Source organism: Peromyscus eremicus, chromosome 1, assembly GCF_949786415.1.
Source record: "Peromyscus eremicus chromosome 1, PerEre_H2_v1, whole genome shotgun sequence".
Taxonomy (NCBI): Eukaryota; Metazoa; Chordata; class Mammalia; order Rodentia; family Cricetidae; genus Peromyscus; species Peromyscus eremicus.
In genome coordinates this window covers 107,749,962-107,768,629 of record NC_081416.1, presented here as the reverse complement: position 1 = coordinate 107,768,629, position 18,668 = coordinate 107,749,962, and the positions used below count along the sequence as shown (strand labels likewise).

The window sequence follows — 18,668 nt, the reverse complement described above, 5'->3', positions numbered from 1 at the left end:
GTGTTTGACTAGCAAGATGGTTGTGATAAATCTACTTTTCCTCCAAGGTTAAAATTTCTTTCTGGATACTAGAAAATAAACCCTGCAAAAAAAAAAATGGTTCTTTATCCATTTCACAGATGAGAAGGCAGGGTTGGAGGAATGAATGACCTATTTGCAGTCACACAGCCAGGTGCGGCTGTTCAAAGGCATAGGAATATTTATTTAGCTTACCATTTTATTTACATAATAGTAGTTTTTAAGGCCTAGTACTATTCTAGGTCAGAATACTTTGCATTTGCTCTTAGCAAACACCAAACTGTCTGGGGAAAGTTTAGGTTTCCTTTGAAGTTGCCACTCTCAACATGTGATCAGCTGCTTTGGGGCAGTTAGCAAACCTAGTCCTGGGGCCCCAGCAATCCCATCAGACATGCAAGTCACTTTTGCACAAAATGCAATGTGTAAATGGGTAAATTTGCTTTTTTGAAGGTGAGCTTTGCTAACCTACAGAGTCATAATATAGAATCAAATCAAAACGATCGTGTATAACTTACTCTTAATTTCCTATCTATGTACCTACTGATCACAACTCTATAACCCCACAGAGCTACTGTCAAGAGCTGAGATACCAAACTATAAAAGTGCATCATGACTCCGGGTTGTGATTCATCCTGTACTGTGTTCTTGAAGTTCTTTTCCAGCAGGGTGAAAGGTAGAAATAACTATGTTTCTGTTCACCAAGGGCAATTAGTATACACGGGTAGCAATGGGGAGCATCCCCTTAGTTAACCATGAGAATTATGTGGTTTCCATCATTGACAAAGTTGGGAACTTAGGGTGACTGCTGTCCAGCTCATCACAAGCCTTGTCGGTGTAAGTCACAGCCCTCTAGAAGGAAAAGAAGCAAGAGGTGCCACCTGCCTTTGATGCTTTCACAACTTCATGAATGGGTTTTTTTTGGGGTGGGGGGCATGTGAATGTTTTTTCTCGAAAAGTCTCTAAGGTGAACCATTCCTCTCTTTAACTGGTTTGTTCTCAGTTCCCACAAAGAAGTAACACTTTAATGAATGTGGAGCATTCAGTGTGTGTAACCCAGTCGCTCTTCATTCATGAGGATTACCTCCTTCCTAACTGGCAAGCATGCAGCAGAGAGAAGTGAGAAGAAGCTCAGTTGCAATTAGGAAAACATTCAGAGCTATGACTGCTCCTCACTGACATAATTACTTTGTTAAAGGAAAAGTGTTCCCCAGACCCAGTGACCCCCAAATCTAAGTGAACTATTGTCCTCTTCTCAGTAATAGAGGCAAGGTCCACACTTGGCAGTCAAAGAATTCCACCCTGAGTAGTGTTCCTGAAATGTAATAAGAATGCAACTGATATTTACTAAGGATAACTTATAAGGCAAGCATTTTGGTAAGAATAAGGATTTTTCTCATTAAATTCTCACAACAACCCCATGAGGCTTGGACTACATCAGGCCTCTCTTAAAGAAAACCATTTTTTCAAGAGTCCCCCTCCCTCTAATATTAACTGTATCTTGTTGTGATTATGTCAGCCAAGCACATGTAAATTTCAGTATAAATACCAAAATGCTTATAGCTCTTACCTATAAATTTAAAATCAGTTCATATATGTATGTAGCATTTGTATACCATAACAAAATTCAAAATCAGTTGTGATTTGTGATATTTAGAAGACTCAGTTGTCTTCATATGTCTTTGTTGGGGTTGCTATGTCAAAGTGACTTTGGGATTGGACCTGTGAGTGGCAGGGAAGGCTTAGTTCTCTCATGCATGGTTTTCTAAGGTGAATGTATATTTAATATATGGTATACTTAACATATACCTTTGCCACTGCAAGGTCACTGCTGGGTCTCCGGGTCATTTACAAAGCTCCTAGGACAGAGGCTGGCCTGCTGCAGTTGCTGAAGGATTCAGAGACTCAGTCATCAAAGTTCAGGCCCCTCTGTGGTTGCTTGTTCTGTGTGTGGTTAAATCCCCTCTGATGTTCTCCTTGCTTCATTGTACAATGCTCAGCTGGGTTCTCTCAGCTCCATCAGCAGGTGTCTGCCTGGAGCAGCACTTCGGTGCAGCCCCGCCCACACTGACCTTCCTATTTTAAATCTTCAGAGGGTGGAGAAGTCCCAGAAATAAGCTCTCACCTATTTACCTTTAATCCTATTCTTGTTACTTAGAGCTTCGTGTCACATCACAGTAAGTAGACAGTTGTGCCCAGACTTTTAGAATAGATTGTGCAACTCTTCTGTCAGCTGCAGAATTCTCCTCCAAGACTAAAACTCCAAGTCCCCTGAGTTAGTGATAAGAGATTTTCTGAACTGAGTGTGATTCTGTAGAAAAACGGAGAGAGCCCCTCACCAACTGCTTCTTTCTTCAACAGAAGTAAATATGTACCATGCCCTTTGTAACTGATGGCATCTTCACAATCTCCCACCACTCTGTGCCCTGCTCCCTCTGCATAGCTTCTCACCATGCTTTCTTCACTTGGCATGGGTGAGGCATGGAGGTCAAGGGGGTACCTTTGCCCACCATCATTTGCAGGCCATTCTTTCAGACACAGATCTAACCAGTTCTCTATGTGGCAGTCCCCCAGTTACTCATTAACTCTCACCTTAAATATGTTTCTGAGTCTTCCCCAGCCTCCATCCTTGGTGCCCTTACTATCATTTCTATGTTTCTTTATCTGAGCAATCATTTCATCACTTTGTGTTCTCAGTATCTACTGTAGCAATCTTGACTTGGTGCATATTAATGAACAAAGTAGTAGGTTTAGTTGTGACATGTCTACACATGCACGTATGCTCCAGTTTTGCACCCCCTGCAATGACATTACCCTCTCTTGTCTTCCTCCACCTCCCTCCTTCCACATCCTTAAAAGTCTCCCTTTTAATGTCCATGTCCTTTATTTGTTCTAAACTCAACATACAAGAGAAAACTTAGCTCCATCCTATTCAGTAACAGCCTAACGAAGGGCGAGTTTTTATATTCTCTCTTCCCTTCATTTCCTAGTTTCCACTATGCACTACTTCCAGTTGGAAGCCTGACTATGGTATCTGGCAAGTCAATGGAATAGTTATTGTTTATTTAGTGCATATAATGGCAGAGCCCTGTATGCATGACTACATCTACCACTACAGCAATCAAAGGAGATATGAGCGCCTCACATCTCTAGAACCATTAGGAAATGGGCATTGCTGTGAGACTAGCTTATTTTGCTTAGTGTGATGCTATCTAGTTCCATCCACTCTCCTTCAAGTAATACAATTTCATTCCTCATTATTGCTGACTAAAACTCCATGGTATATATGCACCACACTTTCTTCATTCATTCAAATGAAGTTGTTCCTATTAGTATGAGAATTCCTCAGACCTTGGTGTGAGACTTGAGAATAAGAAGAGAATGGTTGTGTTGTGTGTTAGTACTATTTCCCAGGCACATGTGCTAAGTACTTCATGTATATTTCCCCACAGGTAGAATACAATTGATGTGTGAATACTGTGTCCAAACAAGGTACAAAACTCTCTTTCCAAGCAGAAACAGCATTTGAGCAAAATTATAGTGTATTGTCTCAGGATTTAATTTGATTTACAGTGACAAACTCATCCAGTGTCTGGTACAGAAACAAGAATAAGCCTGTCAGGCTGCGAGGCAAGCATGAACAGGACTGGTGTGTGCCCTCAGAAGGCAGTCTGATGCTTCCAGGGTGTTTTTTTTCTCTTGACGTGTATGTACATGTTTTCCTTGCCTTTTCCCCCTACAGTCTAAAAAAATCAAAGAAAAGTCCAAATCAGCTATTTTATCTCCTATTCCTCAAAGTTGATCAAGCAGTATTTAATTTTTCCATTTTTAAGGAAAACATGGAGTGCTAAGAAGCCCCTAGACTACTCAGATGATCCCCTTTGTGCACAGGATCCACCCCTCCTGACAGAGATAAGAAAATGCAATCCACTTGAAGATAGACTATGATGTGCCTAAACGGAAATGTTCAGATGAAAGACACGGTGTGGACTGGATCAAAGAGCCTAAGGCGGAAACCAATGCTGTGTTCTCCTCCCACCTCTTAGCTCACCTGCCCCAAAACTGAATCCTTAGTGGGAGTCCTAATCCCTGTGACTCATCCTATCTCCTAACAAAGCTATTGGCTAAGGGACAGAAGTCTCAGCTGCAGGATAAATCTTCCTCTATCTGTAAAGTCCCCTGCCTTTCACTGAAGCAGGAAACAAGAATTATTCAAATAAGGTTATTCGATCAGGCTCTGCAATATTACAAAAGGCACTTTAATTATTGTGCTTGGCTTGCTGGTTTACCTCCAATCACTCCTGGGCCACCAGTGCTGTATAGTGGCCTCCTGTACTCTGATCTGGAGGGGAAATCAAGTGGTGGGAGATGAAAAGCAACTGTCAGCTCCTGAAACAGGGGCATCATCCATCCAGACAGTGATGCTGAGTGTCTGTCTCCTCGACTACAGGAAGGAGGGAGAGGAAGCAGAAGCAGGGAAAAGGGGAGGGGTGGAGAGGCAGGAAGAATCATCTTCCTAGTGAAGATTTTAAATGCTATAAAAAAGGTCCTCTCACTAATTTCCTTTAGACAAGGAAGAAGCAAAAGCTGGGAAGAGGAAGTGATTTTCCTAAGCTCTTACAGTTAGGACAGTCACAGCCCAGACCAGGGCAAGCATCTTTCCTTGAAGTAGTCACAGCATTTATCACCGAATTATTTATCTGCCTGCTACCTAGTGCTAGACCAATGGTTCTCAACCTGTGGATCACAACCCCTATGGAGTTGAATGATTCTTTCACTCAAGTTACCTAAGACCATCAGAAAACTCATATTTACATTACAATTCGTAACAGTAGCAAAATTACAGTTATGAAGTAGCAACAAAATAACTATGATCAGGGGTCCTTACAACATGAGGAACTGTACTAAAGGGTGGAAGCATTGGGAAGGTTGAGAACCACTGAGCTATCTGGTAAACCTCAGGCAAAGCATCCTCTGAGCTGGTTCCTGCTTTATCCCAGAGAGAGAGAGAATAGACTCCTACAAGTTGTACTCTGTCACTCACACACACACATACACACACACACACACACACACACACACACACACACACACCTAATTTTTAATTTATAAATATTCAAAAGTAGTTTAGGGGCTGGAGAGATGGCTCTACAGTTAGTAGTCCTTCAGAGGACCTGGTTTCAGGTGCTCTCAGCTGCCTAGACCTCCAGTTCCTGGGGTCTAATGCTGTCTTCTACCCCCCCCACCCCCCATGCACACATAAATATACATTTATTTTTCCTCCAGTATTTTATTAGCTGACTGTCAGACTCCAGATCATGGGGATCAAAGAACTCCCTCAATTGTCAAGGCATTTGGAGAATACTAAAATAATAGGGAATTGTTTTAATTTGACTTGGAATGTAGTTTCAGAATTTGAGAATGATAAATTCTGTTGCCTCCTGTCGCCAGTCAGATGCTGACAGCTACTACAGGCTTAGCCTTTTAGACCTTGACAGGAAGCTTCAAATTATAACAAATGCCAGTAGAGTACAAAAGACAAATGAAAATAATTTAACATAGAAATCAAGAATTAGCAGTGTGGTTAAGAGCACTTGCTGTTCTTCCAGAGGACCTAAGTTGGATTCCTAGCACCCACACTGAGTGTCTCATCAGCTGGAGAGATGGGTGAGCTGTTAAGAGCATTTGCTACTTTTGAAGAGCACATGTGTTCCCAGCACCCGTGACAGGCAGGTCACAACTCCAACTCCAGGAAATCTAAAACCCACTTCAGTCTCCTCCAGTACCTGCGCTCGCTCTCTCTCTCTCTCTCTCTCTCTCTCTCTCTCTCTCTCTCTCTCTCTCTCTCTCTCTCTCTCTCACACACACACACACACACACACACACACACACACACACACACACACATATTCACCTAAATAAAAACAAATAAATCTTTTTTTTTTTTTTAATTTGGGGGAAAGTTTATAAGCCACGTCAAGAATCTGTCCACATGACTGGAACAATGCTTCCTGCCCATTGATTAGAGCAATGTTACCACAAGACTCAGAAATGTTGCTTGATCAGTTAGTTAGTTCAGTATGTCTAGGATTTGATGTCCTGATATATTATTTTCATATAATTCACTGTCTCCTACCCTAAGATTTTAAAGATAATAAAGGTTTAAGCTAGTCTAGGAAATAATTGGTTTTGGAAAAGTTAGCTTCCAAGCAGATTAATTGGGTAGTGAAATGACTTGACCTCCCCACTGTCCGATACATCAGCATCCTTTCATCAAGTGCCTGGATAAAGTTTGCCCTCCACTCACAGACTCACAGTTTTTATTTATAAACACCTTACGTTATAATAAGGTAATTAGAAGAACATGGAGATGTTGAAAGGGGAAAAGAAAACCAGTTAGGATCCATCATTGGACCAGTTACAAATTAAGGGTATGAATAAAGTGGTGGCAGGGGAAAATGTAAATTAGTACCGATCACTTAAAAGCTATCTGACCATGTGACATTTCTTTAAAATCAGTCCATAGTGTTTAATTCAAAAATTCAAATTCTAGAGGCTGGAGAGATGGCTGTGCGGTTAAGAGCACTGGCTGCTCTTCCAGAGGACCCGGGTTCAATTCCCAGTACCCACATGGCAGCTCACAACTGTCTGTAACTCCTGTTCCAGGGGATCCAACACCCTCACACAGACATAGATGCAGGCAAACACCAATGTGTATAAAATACAAATAAATTTTTAAAAATTTCAACTTCTAGGGGTCACTTCTAAGAAAATAATTTAAAATGTAGTAAATATTACCTTCATTACAATACAGAATGCTTAAAAATGGAAAACAATACAGGTGTCTGAGAACATAGGAATGTTTAAGCTAGATGAGGTAAATTAAATGGGGGAAGTATGTTGTCACAGTGTTGAGACACACTGGCTTGTAGTCTCTCTTTGTGATATTCCTGTCTACTTTTGGCAACATCGATACACTGGCCTTGGAGTGTGTTTGGAAATGCTTTCTCTTCTAACATTTACAAAACTTATATTAATATATTTTCTTTTTAAAGCTATTATGCATATAGTCAGAATTAAACGTCAAAGCCATTTGGTGTGAATCATTTTTCAATTACTAATTCAACCTCCTAGTTGTTACTGGTGTGTTTAGAGCCTCTGGGTTTTGTTAGGTCATGTCTTATGGTTCTCCTTCATCTGTCCCTCAAGTGCTGGGATTACAGGCAATGCTTCATTCTTTTTAAAAACACTTTTATTGTTTTTAATATGTGTGGTTATTGGTTGCATGTATGTCTGTATACCACATGTGTGCAGTTCCCATGGAGACCATAAGAGCTGTTGATTACCAGGGACTGGAGTTACAGGTGGTTGTAAGCCACCACATAGGTGCTAGGAATTGAACCTGGGTTCTCTAAAAGAGCGGCCAGTGCTCTTAACAACTGAGCCATCTCTCCAGCCCCTTTCATTCATCATGTTAGTGACTGTCATTGTCTTGTTCTTGGTCAATCTAGCTAAAGTTTTATTGATTTTGCTAATCATTTCAAAGAATCAATTCTGAGTTTTGTTCATTTTTTTCCTACTTCTGTATTCTGTATTTCTTTTATTTCAGCTATAATCTGTATTATTACCTTCCCCCCTGTTTTAGGGTAGTTTGATTCATCTTTTTTTCAGTGTCTTAAGATAGTAACACTAGACTATTAATTAGAGATTGCTTTGTCATCAATATTGACAGCTATCAGTTTCCCTCTACATACTGCTGTATTCATATTCATAAATTCTGGTATGTTATGTCTTCATTCCCAATCATTAAGAAGCATATTCTTTCTTGCTGATGGTTTCTTCCTAGATCCATTGTTTGACTGAGAGTTTTTTTATTTGCATGTCATATCTTTGATAATTTCTCAAATGTTTATATTGTTGAATTCTAAATTTATTTTGTTAATTCATTGAAATTGATGCTTACAGACGTGGAGAAGGGTTTCTGCCACTATTACTATTGTTGGCTCTGCTTTATTGAGCTTACTTACTGCCATACTTTTTACACATGATCACATTTAAGTATCTACAACCGAGGCTTAGAAATTAAACAACATTCCTAGGGTCATACATGTTACAATAGTAAGTACAAAAATCAAGATTTAAAATTACATTGCCACTATAATTAAATTGAAAAAATACACTTTTTAGAAAAGAAACACTAAAGGAGGTTTGCTTTTCTCTGATAACAGATATTTTATTCTGCTGTTTCTTTGGAACTTTCTCTTAGAAGGACATTTCCATTTGTGGCAGAAAAGGTGGTTTTGGAATGTTGTGCAGGTTAAAGTGTGTGCACATATACATGTGTAGTGCATGCAGAGGTCGCAGCAGAATTGCAGCTGTCCTCCTTCAGGTGCCTGCCCACCTTGTTTCTTCAGACTGGGTGTCCCATCAGCCTGGACCTCACGGTTAGATTAGACTGGCTACTGGGAGCGCCAGGAGTCTGCTGTCTCCATTTCCTCAACACTGAGGAACAACAAGCATATGCCACTGTACCCAGCTGTTTTTCACACACCCCAATCAAGATTCAAGGGGTCGAACTCAGGTCCTTGTGCTTGCAAGCCAAACACTTGCAGACCAAGCATTTCCCCAGGCAGCAGAAGAGGTGTTTTTGAGCAAACTGTTCTTTTAATTGGGAAAGACAATAAACTTGGGGGAGACAGCTACAAAGGATAAACTAAATGGTACATTTTATTGACACTGTGAATGCTATTAAATTCTTTACAACTTTTCCAAAATCGAATCGTAGATACAGCTGAAAAATGTGGCACATACAAGCAAATAGCTAAGCCATCTCATTTTTATTAACAGTAATAAAAGGCATCCAAGAATAAATCGGATCATTGAGCGTAAAAATTACAAGATAAAATACACTGGAATAGCAAAACTAGGACATGCTCACTGAAGAGAAATGAGAAATGCAGCAAACAGAAACATGGCTCCGCAGGGTGTTTCTCACTCCCCTATTACTGCCTCTTTTCTACCAAGACTCTCAAACCATGTTCTTTTGCTTTGCCTTTCCCAAAAGCTCTCCCCATGCTTCTGAGGGGAATCATCCCTCAACACTTCAGCTTATATTCATTCAGTAAAAACTGAATGTCTGCTATGCTCTGAATCTAAAAGATATGGAAATAGAAGTGCTGGGGAACCTGCTTTTAATCATTTCCAGAGGCTGACTGTGCTGGGTTGAGCACTCTCCTTCATCACTTGGAATACTCATTCTGTGTATTCCTGCCTGGACTGGAGAGTTTCTGTTGAGAAATCTGCTCCAGTCTGATGGGGATAACCTTGAATGTCACTTAGTACTTAGATGCTTTTGCCTTGTACTTTATGTATATGTGTGTGCATGCATACATTGTCTTTACACTTCACTATATACAGTACGCTGGGCCACATGTATGCTAGGCAAATCCTCTACCATTAAGTTACATCCCTAGCCCTCTTTCATGTATTTTGAAGGTTCAGTGAGTATAAAGATGATGGAGAAAGGAACTTCTCTGGTCGTCTCTCTTTAGGATCATATTCATTCTGCTCTACATGAATATCTGGATCTTCTCCACGATTTCTGAACTTTCCACTTTCCTATTATTTATTTCCTATACCTTCAATTATATTTTTCCCCTTGAGAATTCCAAAAGCATAGGTATTCATTCATTTGATGAGGTCCCAAAGTCTTAAATGTGTTCCTTTGTGTGTGACTAGAATATTTCCAAAGACCTGTTTTTGTGTAAATTTTTTTCTTCCATTTTACCTAGTCTGTTCTTTAGTCTGTCAACTATATTTTTATTTTGGATTATTGAGGTTCTCATTTCTAAAGTTTCTATTTTGAGTCTTTCATAAATATCTTTCTATTGCTCTGCTGAACTTTTTACTTATATCATGCATCATTTTTCTAATTGCATTCAATTGCTTATATGTGCTGTCTTAGATCTCATTAAGATTTTTATAATCCTTCTTTTAAATTGTTTTAATTCCTTTTAATCAATGACACTGGAGAGATGTCTCAGTTGTTAAGAGCCCTTATTGTTCTTCCAGAGGACCAGAGTGCAGTTGCCAGCACCCATACTAAGCAGCTCACAACTGCCTATGACTCTCTAGCATCAAATTCTCTGGTGCCCTCTTCTGAACTCTTGTAGGCACCTACACACATGACATACACTCACAGAGACACAGAAACACATACATTTTAGAAATAAATCGTTAAACATATTTAGGCTGTTATGGTGGCACAAGCCAGTAGCATATGCTAAAGAGGTGGAGGCAGGAGGATCACAAGTTCAAGGCCAGTCTGAGCTACATCATTTAAATACTTTTACATTTAAAAAAAAAGGAAAAAATACGGTGGTGGTGGTGGTGGTGGTGGTGGCTCACACCTTTAATCCCAGCACTTGGGAGCCCGAGGCAGGCAGATCTTTGTGAGATTGAGGCCAGCCTGGTCTACAGAGGGAGTTCCAAGACAGCCAGAACTACACAGAAAAACACTGCCTCAAAAAAACATAAATAAATAAATAAAATTAAAGACGAAAAAATACTTAATTAGCATAGATTCACTGCACAAGATTATGGGTTTCACTGTGGCCTTTTTAATTTTTTTAAAGTCTAGTATTGCTAGCCATGCATGGACTCATGTGGAGTTCAGAACATAGATGTCCATGTGTTTTCCAACACGTCTCACCCTAGAGCAGTACTCCATGATTGATGGGGATGAAGGAACACTATAGTTATCATTGCCTGTTTCATGAGCCCTCCATTTCCCACAGTGCAGGACAGGGAACAAGCTTAGGTTACTCTTATGGACTAGTTTGTGTTTGTAGAATAGCTATCTCCAAACCAGTGAACAATGAAATGTCTGTGGAGTCCCATAGATGGCACTACACTGAGTTTTCTGGCCCCTAGACAGTTCAAACTCATATAAGAGCTCACTTAAGATGGATCCTGGCTACAGAACCAAGAGTATTCCCTGGCAGATGCCAGGGGATATGCTTCCAGAACAAGAATATTGGACAGAGTTCAGAATACATATCTAAGTAGGCTGCAAGCCCATGAGGATTATGGGACTTCCTAGTAACTAGATTGGTCGTTATCTAGATGCAGCTGGAGTTTACTGTGAAGTTCTTTAGTAGGCCATTCAGCTCTTTATTAAACCAGTCAGATGTTTTAGACGGGTAAAGTAACACACTTCATGAAGTTAAACAAATGCAACATAAAAGAATGCAACACATCTTTACATCATTAAGACAAATGTTCCACAGCATAAACAAATGTAACACATCTTAAAATAATATTCCACAACAGGAAGAATTTGATTATGAGGTTTGAGGGCTGTTGATGAGACAATAGAAGTGGTAGACAGGCACGTGTATATGAATCTGGATTTCATTGAAGAAATGCGGCTGGAGTTAAATTTAGATATAATCAACCATGGATAAATGGTTTATGGAGTATATGTGTGGAGGTAATAAGAGGGGTGAAAGAGGAAAAAAGAAAAAGGTCAAGAATTGATCCTGTGTCTCTTCCAAATTTTAGAGAATGAAAGGGTAAGAGCTAGTAAAAAAGACTAAGGAGAAATAGTTTCATTAGGAAGAAGCCAATGAAGATACAGATGTGTATCACCCATCAAGTGTCTTGGGGGAAAGAAATGGGATGAGTCATGTCTAGTAAGTAGATTGAAATTTAAAAAGTAAAAGAACAATTCTGAACTGAACTTCCTAGAGTTCATTGATGACTCTAAATAGAGCGGTTTAGATCATTAGATTTTTGCTTGTTTGTTTGTTTTCTGTAAAAGACTAGATATCAATGTTTTAGAACTTATCTTGGTCCCTCTAGTGTTAGTGAACATGATTGTGCACCAGTTAAAAACTCCATTTTACAGAATCACATAGTGGGTCAAATTGGCCCACAGGACATAGCTTCCTCATGTCTAGAAAAGGGAAAATCATAAAATTTAACATATGATTTTTGTGCATTCAAAGGAAAGCAATCGGTGAACTTTGCTATGAAGGTAGAGGTAGCTTGATAAAAATATAGGAGGATGGTGAACAATTTTAAATTTCTTTGGGAAGGATTGATGATATCCCTGATGTAGATGACTTGAGCCTCAGAATGTAGATATCCTTCCTACTTACCATACACCAGAGTGGCTGTGAAGTCCACATATGCTTCAGCCAGCCCTTTGCTATACTACTCTAGGCTTGCTCTCTAGACTACTGCCCTAAGTAATGCAGTTTCACATAGCATGACCATACCAGACCCAGAAATAATGTAATTAGAAAAGGGGAGTCAGAGACTCATTTAGGATGCTATTTTTCACAGCCATTTGTAGAATGATGGATCCTGTGATTTTGATTCTTTCTTAAGCAAAGAATGCTAGGACCTTTGTCCTTTCAGGTCAGGGAATATCAGCTGCCACATTTTTTTTGAATAATGAACCCTCTTTGCTGCCTCCACTGGACCCCAGCACTCATAGGGGACTGGCTTTCATTCTTCCTTTCCGTATCTGCTTTACTTCCTGTTATTGCTTTGAGTCTAACAAAAAGAAAGAAAAGAAAAGCTATAAGAAGAATCATACACACACACACACACACACACACACACACACACACACACACCCCAGTCAAGTAGTAACGTCTATATATACTTCATGATTTATCTTTTTAAAACCACCTCGTGAAAAATTTTAAACTTTATAAAAGCAGGAAGAGAATTATACGTCCCTTATACTCAAAAATTACACACCCATCTACAGTCCCCTAAACTATGTTGACAGAAAGTTGTAGAAACTATGCATTGTGTGCCTTCCTGACCCAGCACCACACACTTGGTTTCACTTGTCCCACTTCTGGGACAGTTGCTTAGCTTTTTATGTTGTGGTGACATTGACATCTTAAGAGGATGCATTTTAGTTAGGAAATGCCCATTTCTTCACCATCGGTTTGAACTGTTGCCTTTGGAGCAGGAATACTTCATAGCTTCAAATACTTTTCAGGTCTTGCACTCAGGAAACACATCCAGTCAGTCTGTCTGCCCCACAGTTGACATTGACAGATTGTTCCACTGTACAGCTATTTCTTGCTACTCTTGTAATTGACTATGTGAAGAGATGAATATCCTGTTTTCTCACGGACTTGCAAATACTGATGACTCTTGAATGAATTTTCTCTTATGGTAGTAGTTAGAGAATAGTGATTCCTGGCTTTGTCATTCTCCCTGGATTCTCCTATAAAGAAAAGCTTTTCATTTACCCTGTTTGGTTAAGTCTTTTTATAGCCTCAACGGCATCACACATTTCTTCTCAGATTCATTGTGTCCATTGTTCATATTATGTGGGTTTGGCTTTGATGTTCTTTACACACATCACAATTAATGTAGGTTTTGCTCAAATATTGTTTCCAGCCAAACAACATTAATTGCCATTTTGCAGGGTGGATGCTAGATATACTTCTGGCTACAAGGCTATTATCACACCCAGGGCTTCTTTAGAGAAAAAATTAAAATTTTTAAAGATTCCTCCTTTCCTTTCAACTATCCTCTTTTTGACCATAACAACCCTTGTTCCCAGCATGCCTGCATTTATTCATTTGTTCAGTCCTACAGCAAATGGTTTCAGTATTGTTATACTTGTATCACATTAGCCTGCCAAGAAAAATATCAATGTTCCCTAAACAGTTCTGCCTTTAGATGTACTGAGGCTATATTCCAGTTACATATTTTAAGGTAATTCAGGGCATCAAACTATTTCCTAATTCAGTATGGCATGACCACATGCCATTGTCACACATAAAAATTAATAATTACTGGATTGACAGACAACTTGTGGAGTCTGCTCTCTCTTTTGACCTTTACATGGGATCTGGGGGTCAAAGTCAGCTTGTCAGGTTTGTATCCTTGTGACAAGTGTCTTTACCATTGGACAATCTGGTAATGGTCCCTCTCCTCCTCCTCTTTTTCTTCTTCTTCCTCCTCCTCCTCTTCTTCTGTGTTCATATTGTACCACAAATGTCGTAAATGGTTTTATTGTTGTTGTTTTCTGTTGATTTGTCTGAAGCAAAGGCAAATGAAGTCCCTTTAAGTATTTTGTTTGTTTGTGCTGTAGGTTGATGCAATATTTATGTTGAAGAAACCAGGTAATTTGTCTTACAGAGTTTTCCAAACTTCAGATTTTGATTGTTGTATCTTTATAAAGAAATCAAAAAAACATGGAAAATCCAACTGATCATGAAAGCTGTAGGTTTGAACATAGTCAGGTTCATCTGGAGCTTTGTTTTAGTAGAACTTAGGAGGGCTTCTTTGCAGTGAGGTTTTGTTCTCTGTCAGGAGGCTCGGGACTTCTGAATGGGTACTTTTTTATGCTCCCAAGTCTTAATCTGAGATCCAACAATTGATCTCTGATTCAACTCTTCTTGGTCATATTATTGCTTATTCTTTAATACATTTTGTTTTACAATTCTGTTTCTGCATGAAAATGAGCTATCTATATAATACAAAGTGATGCCTAAACAGCTTTTCCAGGTGAACACAACTATGAGGAAACAAGTAATTTTTTAAATTTATTCTTCTCTCATACAATAAATATATCCTGACCACAGCTTCCCCTTCCTCCACTCTTCCCAGTGCCCACCCACCACCTTCCCTCTCTCCTGGATCCACTGCTCCCCCAGAAACAAATATTTATCAAAATAAGAGGAGCCACAGAAAAAGCATATTTGAGCCATGTACAAGTTTAAATTCCACCAGAGAACACCATTATCTACAAAGGTGACATTATGGAGCTATAGAAGCTCAGGAATTAGCAGATTAAAAACAACAACAACAACAACAGAAATAGGACCCTAGTTCTAGAGTTTTCTGGATATGAAGGGTAAACACATGACATTTGTCTTCAAGAACGTGGGATTTAAGTAGAGAAGAGGGGATTTGTGCTTTTTGCTTTCTTCCTTATGAATAATGCATTTTATCTTACACCAGATTACCAAAGTATTCTATGGTGGGGTTGATCCAGAAAGTTTCTACTATTTGACCTGCCAATCACGAGGCTTCTGAGTCACACTGATGAGATGCTGACTCCCGACATGAGTGTTATGATGTCTGTCACAACATGAAAGGTATTCACTTAACTGAGACAGGACAGAATCAGATCAACAGAAACATATATAGATTTCTACATGCAGATATATATATATATATATATATATATATATATATATATATATATATATATATATGAATGATAGACTACAAGAGTTGGAGAGCATCCAATTAAAGACATAACATATTTACACCAAGTTGAATGAGAAACCTGATATGATTGTTTCTTTTCAACCCATGGTATGGGGTTGTACGAGGATTCCTTTTTTAAATGGCCTTCTTGAGATATAATTTACATTAGTTACATGACCTTAAAATACACAACTCCATGATTCCTGGTATATTCATAGGCTATGTAACCATCACCACATTCTCATCTCTATCTACTCTAAAATAAGTCCATACCCATCAACTGTCACTTCCTACTCTCCATACCTCATTATCTACGCTGTATACACCACTTATTCACTTCTCTATTAACTAGCCACTTATATGCAAATTTTTTAGATTGCTATGTCTAATGTGTCTCATTAAAATTTCTCTTTTATTTTTTACAATATCGTAAGAACAAGAGTGGCTTTGAGCACTCAACTGCATGAATTGTTATCTAAGATAGAAAGATGTAGCAAAATAACCAAAAGAGATACTGATGAATCCAATAACATGTTGTGGCCTAAGTAACCACCAGCCATTACTGTCCAGGAATGACAGAATATGTGGTGTGACTTACAATAGTCAATTGCTTGTAATTTTAAATATAAACTTGAAGGAGACATGGCTTTCAGAAATTTGTACTCATAGAACAGTAACATTTGCAGCCAATTCAATTCCTGACTTCACAGCTCACCATTTGAGCAACCCTGGATACATACAGGAATAGTGATGAGGCAGGCTACATGAAGCTAGCCTGTAGATCACAGATGTGGTGCCTTAGAACTAAATTTGGTAATTCAATGCTCAATAAATACAAATTTTTGCTTGGTCAAATTCTAAAGTAGAATTTTTTCCTATGCCAACTTACTGCAGGCCACATTTGATTGGTGTTTTCAAAATCTCTATTCAAAGAAATTTTCTCCTTGAAGGCAACGCATGGGGATTGAAGTTGCTGTAATGTAGACAAAACAGCACTGAGCAGGCACAATTAGGAGAGAGCTGTAAACTAGCCTTTACTTTAGAGCCATGTGTTACATAAATAGCAAAAATGCTAATTTATTCTGTTCACCCAGCACTCATGTGGCAGAATTTTCTCTTCAGTATTAAAAGGAAAAATTACAGTGGTAATAAAGCATATATTATGGTACTATACATGTCAAGCCTTATAAACCACATGTAATCCTTTATAAGTCAAAATGTTAACATTAACTAATGTTACCGTTAATTCAGTAAGACCCTACCTGCAAAACATTGAAATCTGTGTGAACTGAAATGGGTGATTTGATTTTGTGTCCATACATATAAGAAAGTGTGACCATGAAAGGGTCTAGTGCCTTCCATGTTACACAGGAAGGAATCGAAGTGCATTTATTCATAATACTGTTATATAATTTTACTTCTGGGATATCATGTATTTTCTGTCCTTTTAAAAGGTGTGCTGTTCAGTATTATTATGTCCGATCAGAGAACTCATGATACACAACATTTTCATACTTGGGAAATGTTAACACATTACATTCTTTGCTTTGAAACATGAAAGAATTAATCAAAGACAACACCTTTTCATTTTTTCCCCGTGAGACAATGTAAATGAGGTGGTTTGCATGCTACACCACTTGGGGTCCTAGAAGCCTCTGCATTATCCATCTGTGTGTGTTTGTGTGTTTACACCCCCAGCTTTCCAAATCCTCTTGGCATAATTTTGTATTTGCATGAGATTTCATAATTGTTTTGCATGAAAAGTCATCTAAATGAGTAGTGTCTAACACCCCCTGCAATATCACATGCCATTAATCTTACATGATATTTTTCTTTTACTTTCAGTTACTGGAGTTTAAATATGCTTGAAATGTAAAAGTGGCATGACACTGGAGTGATGCAAGAATATGTAATGTTCCTTTAAGGAAAATATGGGGGCACTTCCCAGCCTTGTCTATGGCTGCCAGTTCTCAATTACAAGTTATGATAAAACTCTATTAAACACAGGTGCTGTCTGCAGACTTAAGTTCCAAGAAAGTAGTGCTTTAATATGAGACATAAAACTGTTCCTGATCTGGCATAAAATTTAGCTCCTCTGACTTTAGTGAAAGATGTTTCAGTACTTCAGTGTCTCCTGAATGAACATGATCAGTACTAATTTAATAGAGGAGCACAAGAGTACAAAACAAATGCCTTATTTGCACCAATTTTTTGTCCAGCTTCTAATTAATATGGGCACATGACTAAGTCCCATGAATGGGACAAAATGCTGATCTCTCAGCCAACAAGTACTCATTTCTTCCAAGCTGTCACCTTGCTGGCTCCACATTTCTTCCTGCCAGTGGCCAATGCTAACCCTGGGTTAGAACACCCCTTTCACAATGCCATTGGCAATTCAATCAAAAACCTATGTAAGTAAGAAACCCTGTTCCCTGGAGATGTTTTTCTAGTGGTTTTAAGCAGCTAAAAGATTCAAATCAGTCAAGTGTGGATGATAATCAGGCTGGCAAGACATTTTTGAAACATTATAAAATATGAAATTAATAAGATTTGAATGATCCCATTTCACAAAGAACAACCCACAAAGTATTTGTGTAACAACAGCTACCATGTGATAAATTGAGTTTTCTTTAAAAATCTACTGAACAAGCATGTCCTGATCACTGGAGTGATTGCATTTTAATAACTGTACTATAATATATTTTATCTTTAATCCAGTCTCATTTAAACTAATAGATGGCTTGTACTTTGAAGTTATTCATCCTAATTTTTTCCCTTTACCAAAATGTACATGAGTGACTATGATTTCTCCTATGCTTGGGTGATTACCAAGTAAGTACCATATTAGAAGCTTCTGGTTGACTGCTTGCTGGCTGTCACCAATAAAAACTGTGATACTGGCATTGGACTCAACCTCTCTGTGCTTCTCGAGGTAGTCCATAATGAGGATGTGAGGCAGAATTAAAATGTTACACTATATTTATCACGTATCATAAATCCACTTGCTTCCTTGTGCAGTTTTAATTAAACCCAAGCGGAACTAATACAAATTCAATTTTAAGACAGCTAGACAATGAGGAAAAAAACCTATTTTTTAATAGTCAGTCATTTTATGCCTAACAGTGATAAAATGAGAATTATATAGCATTTTATGTGGATATTGCCTAGTGTGATCTTAACACCGGAAAAGTGTGTTGATTTGTAGATGAAGATTCAGAAGTTAGAAGAGATTCAGTTCCCTGTCAAAGGTGACGGGCAAACTGTAGAACCAGGATGGGTTTGGATCTTCCACCTTAAGACATCCCCGGTCACCATTTATCTGCAAGGAGTGTTCTGACTGTAAAACCATTTTCCCAAGGCGCCATTATCCAGAGTTGGCACTCCTTGAAAGTCAAGTCTGC

At 38.7% G+C, this 18,668-nt stretch overlaps 1 protein-coding gene across 6 annotated transcripts in view; it reads left to right on the top strand.

Annotated features, from left to right (window-relative positions):
• The window catches only part of Dlg2 (discs large MAGUK scaffold protein 2), an 857,262-nt gene that overhangs the window by 810,898 nt on the left and 27,696 nt on the right, over nucleotides 1-18,668 (top strand). The gene's annotated exons all lie outside the window — the stretch shown is intronic.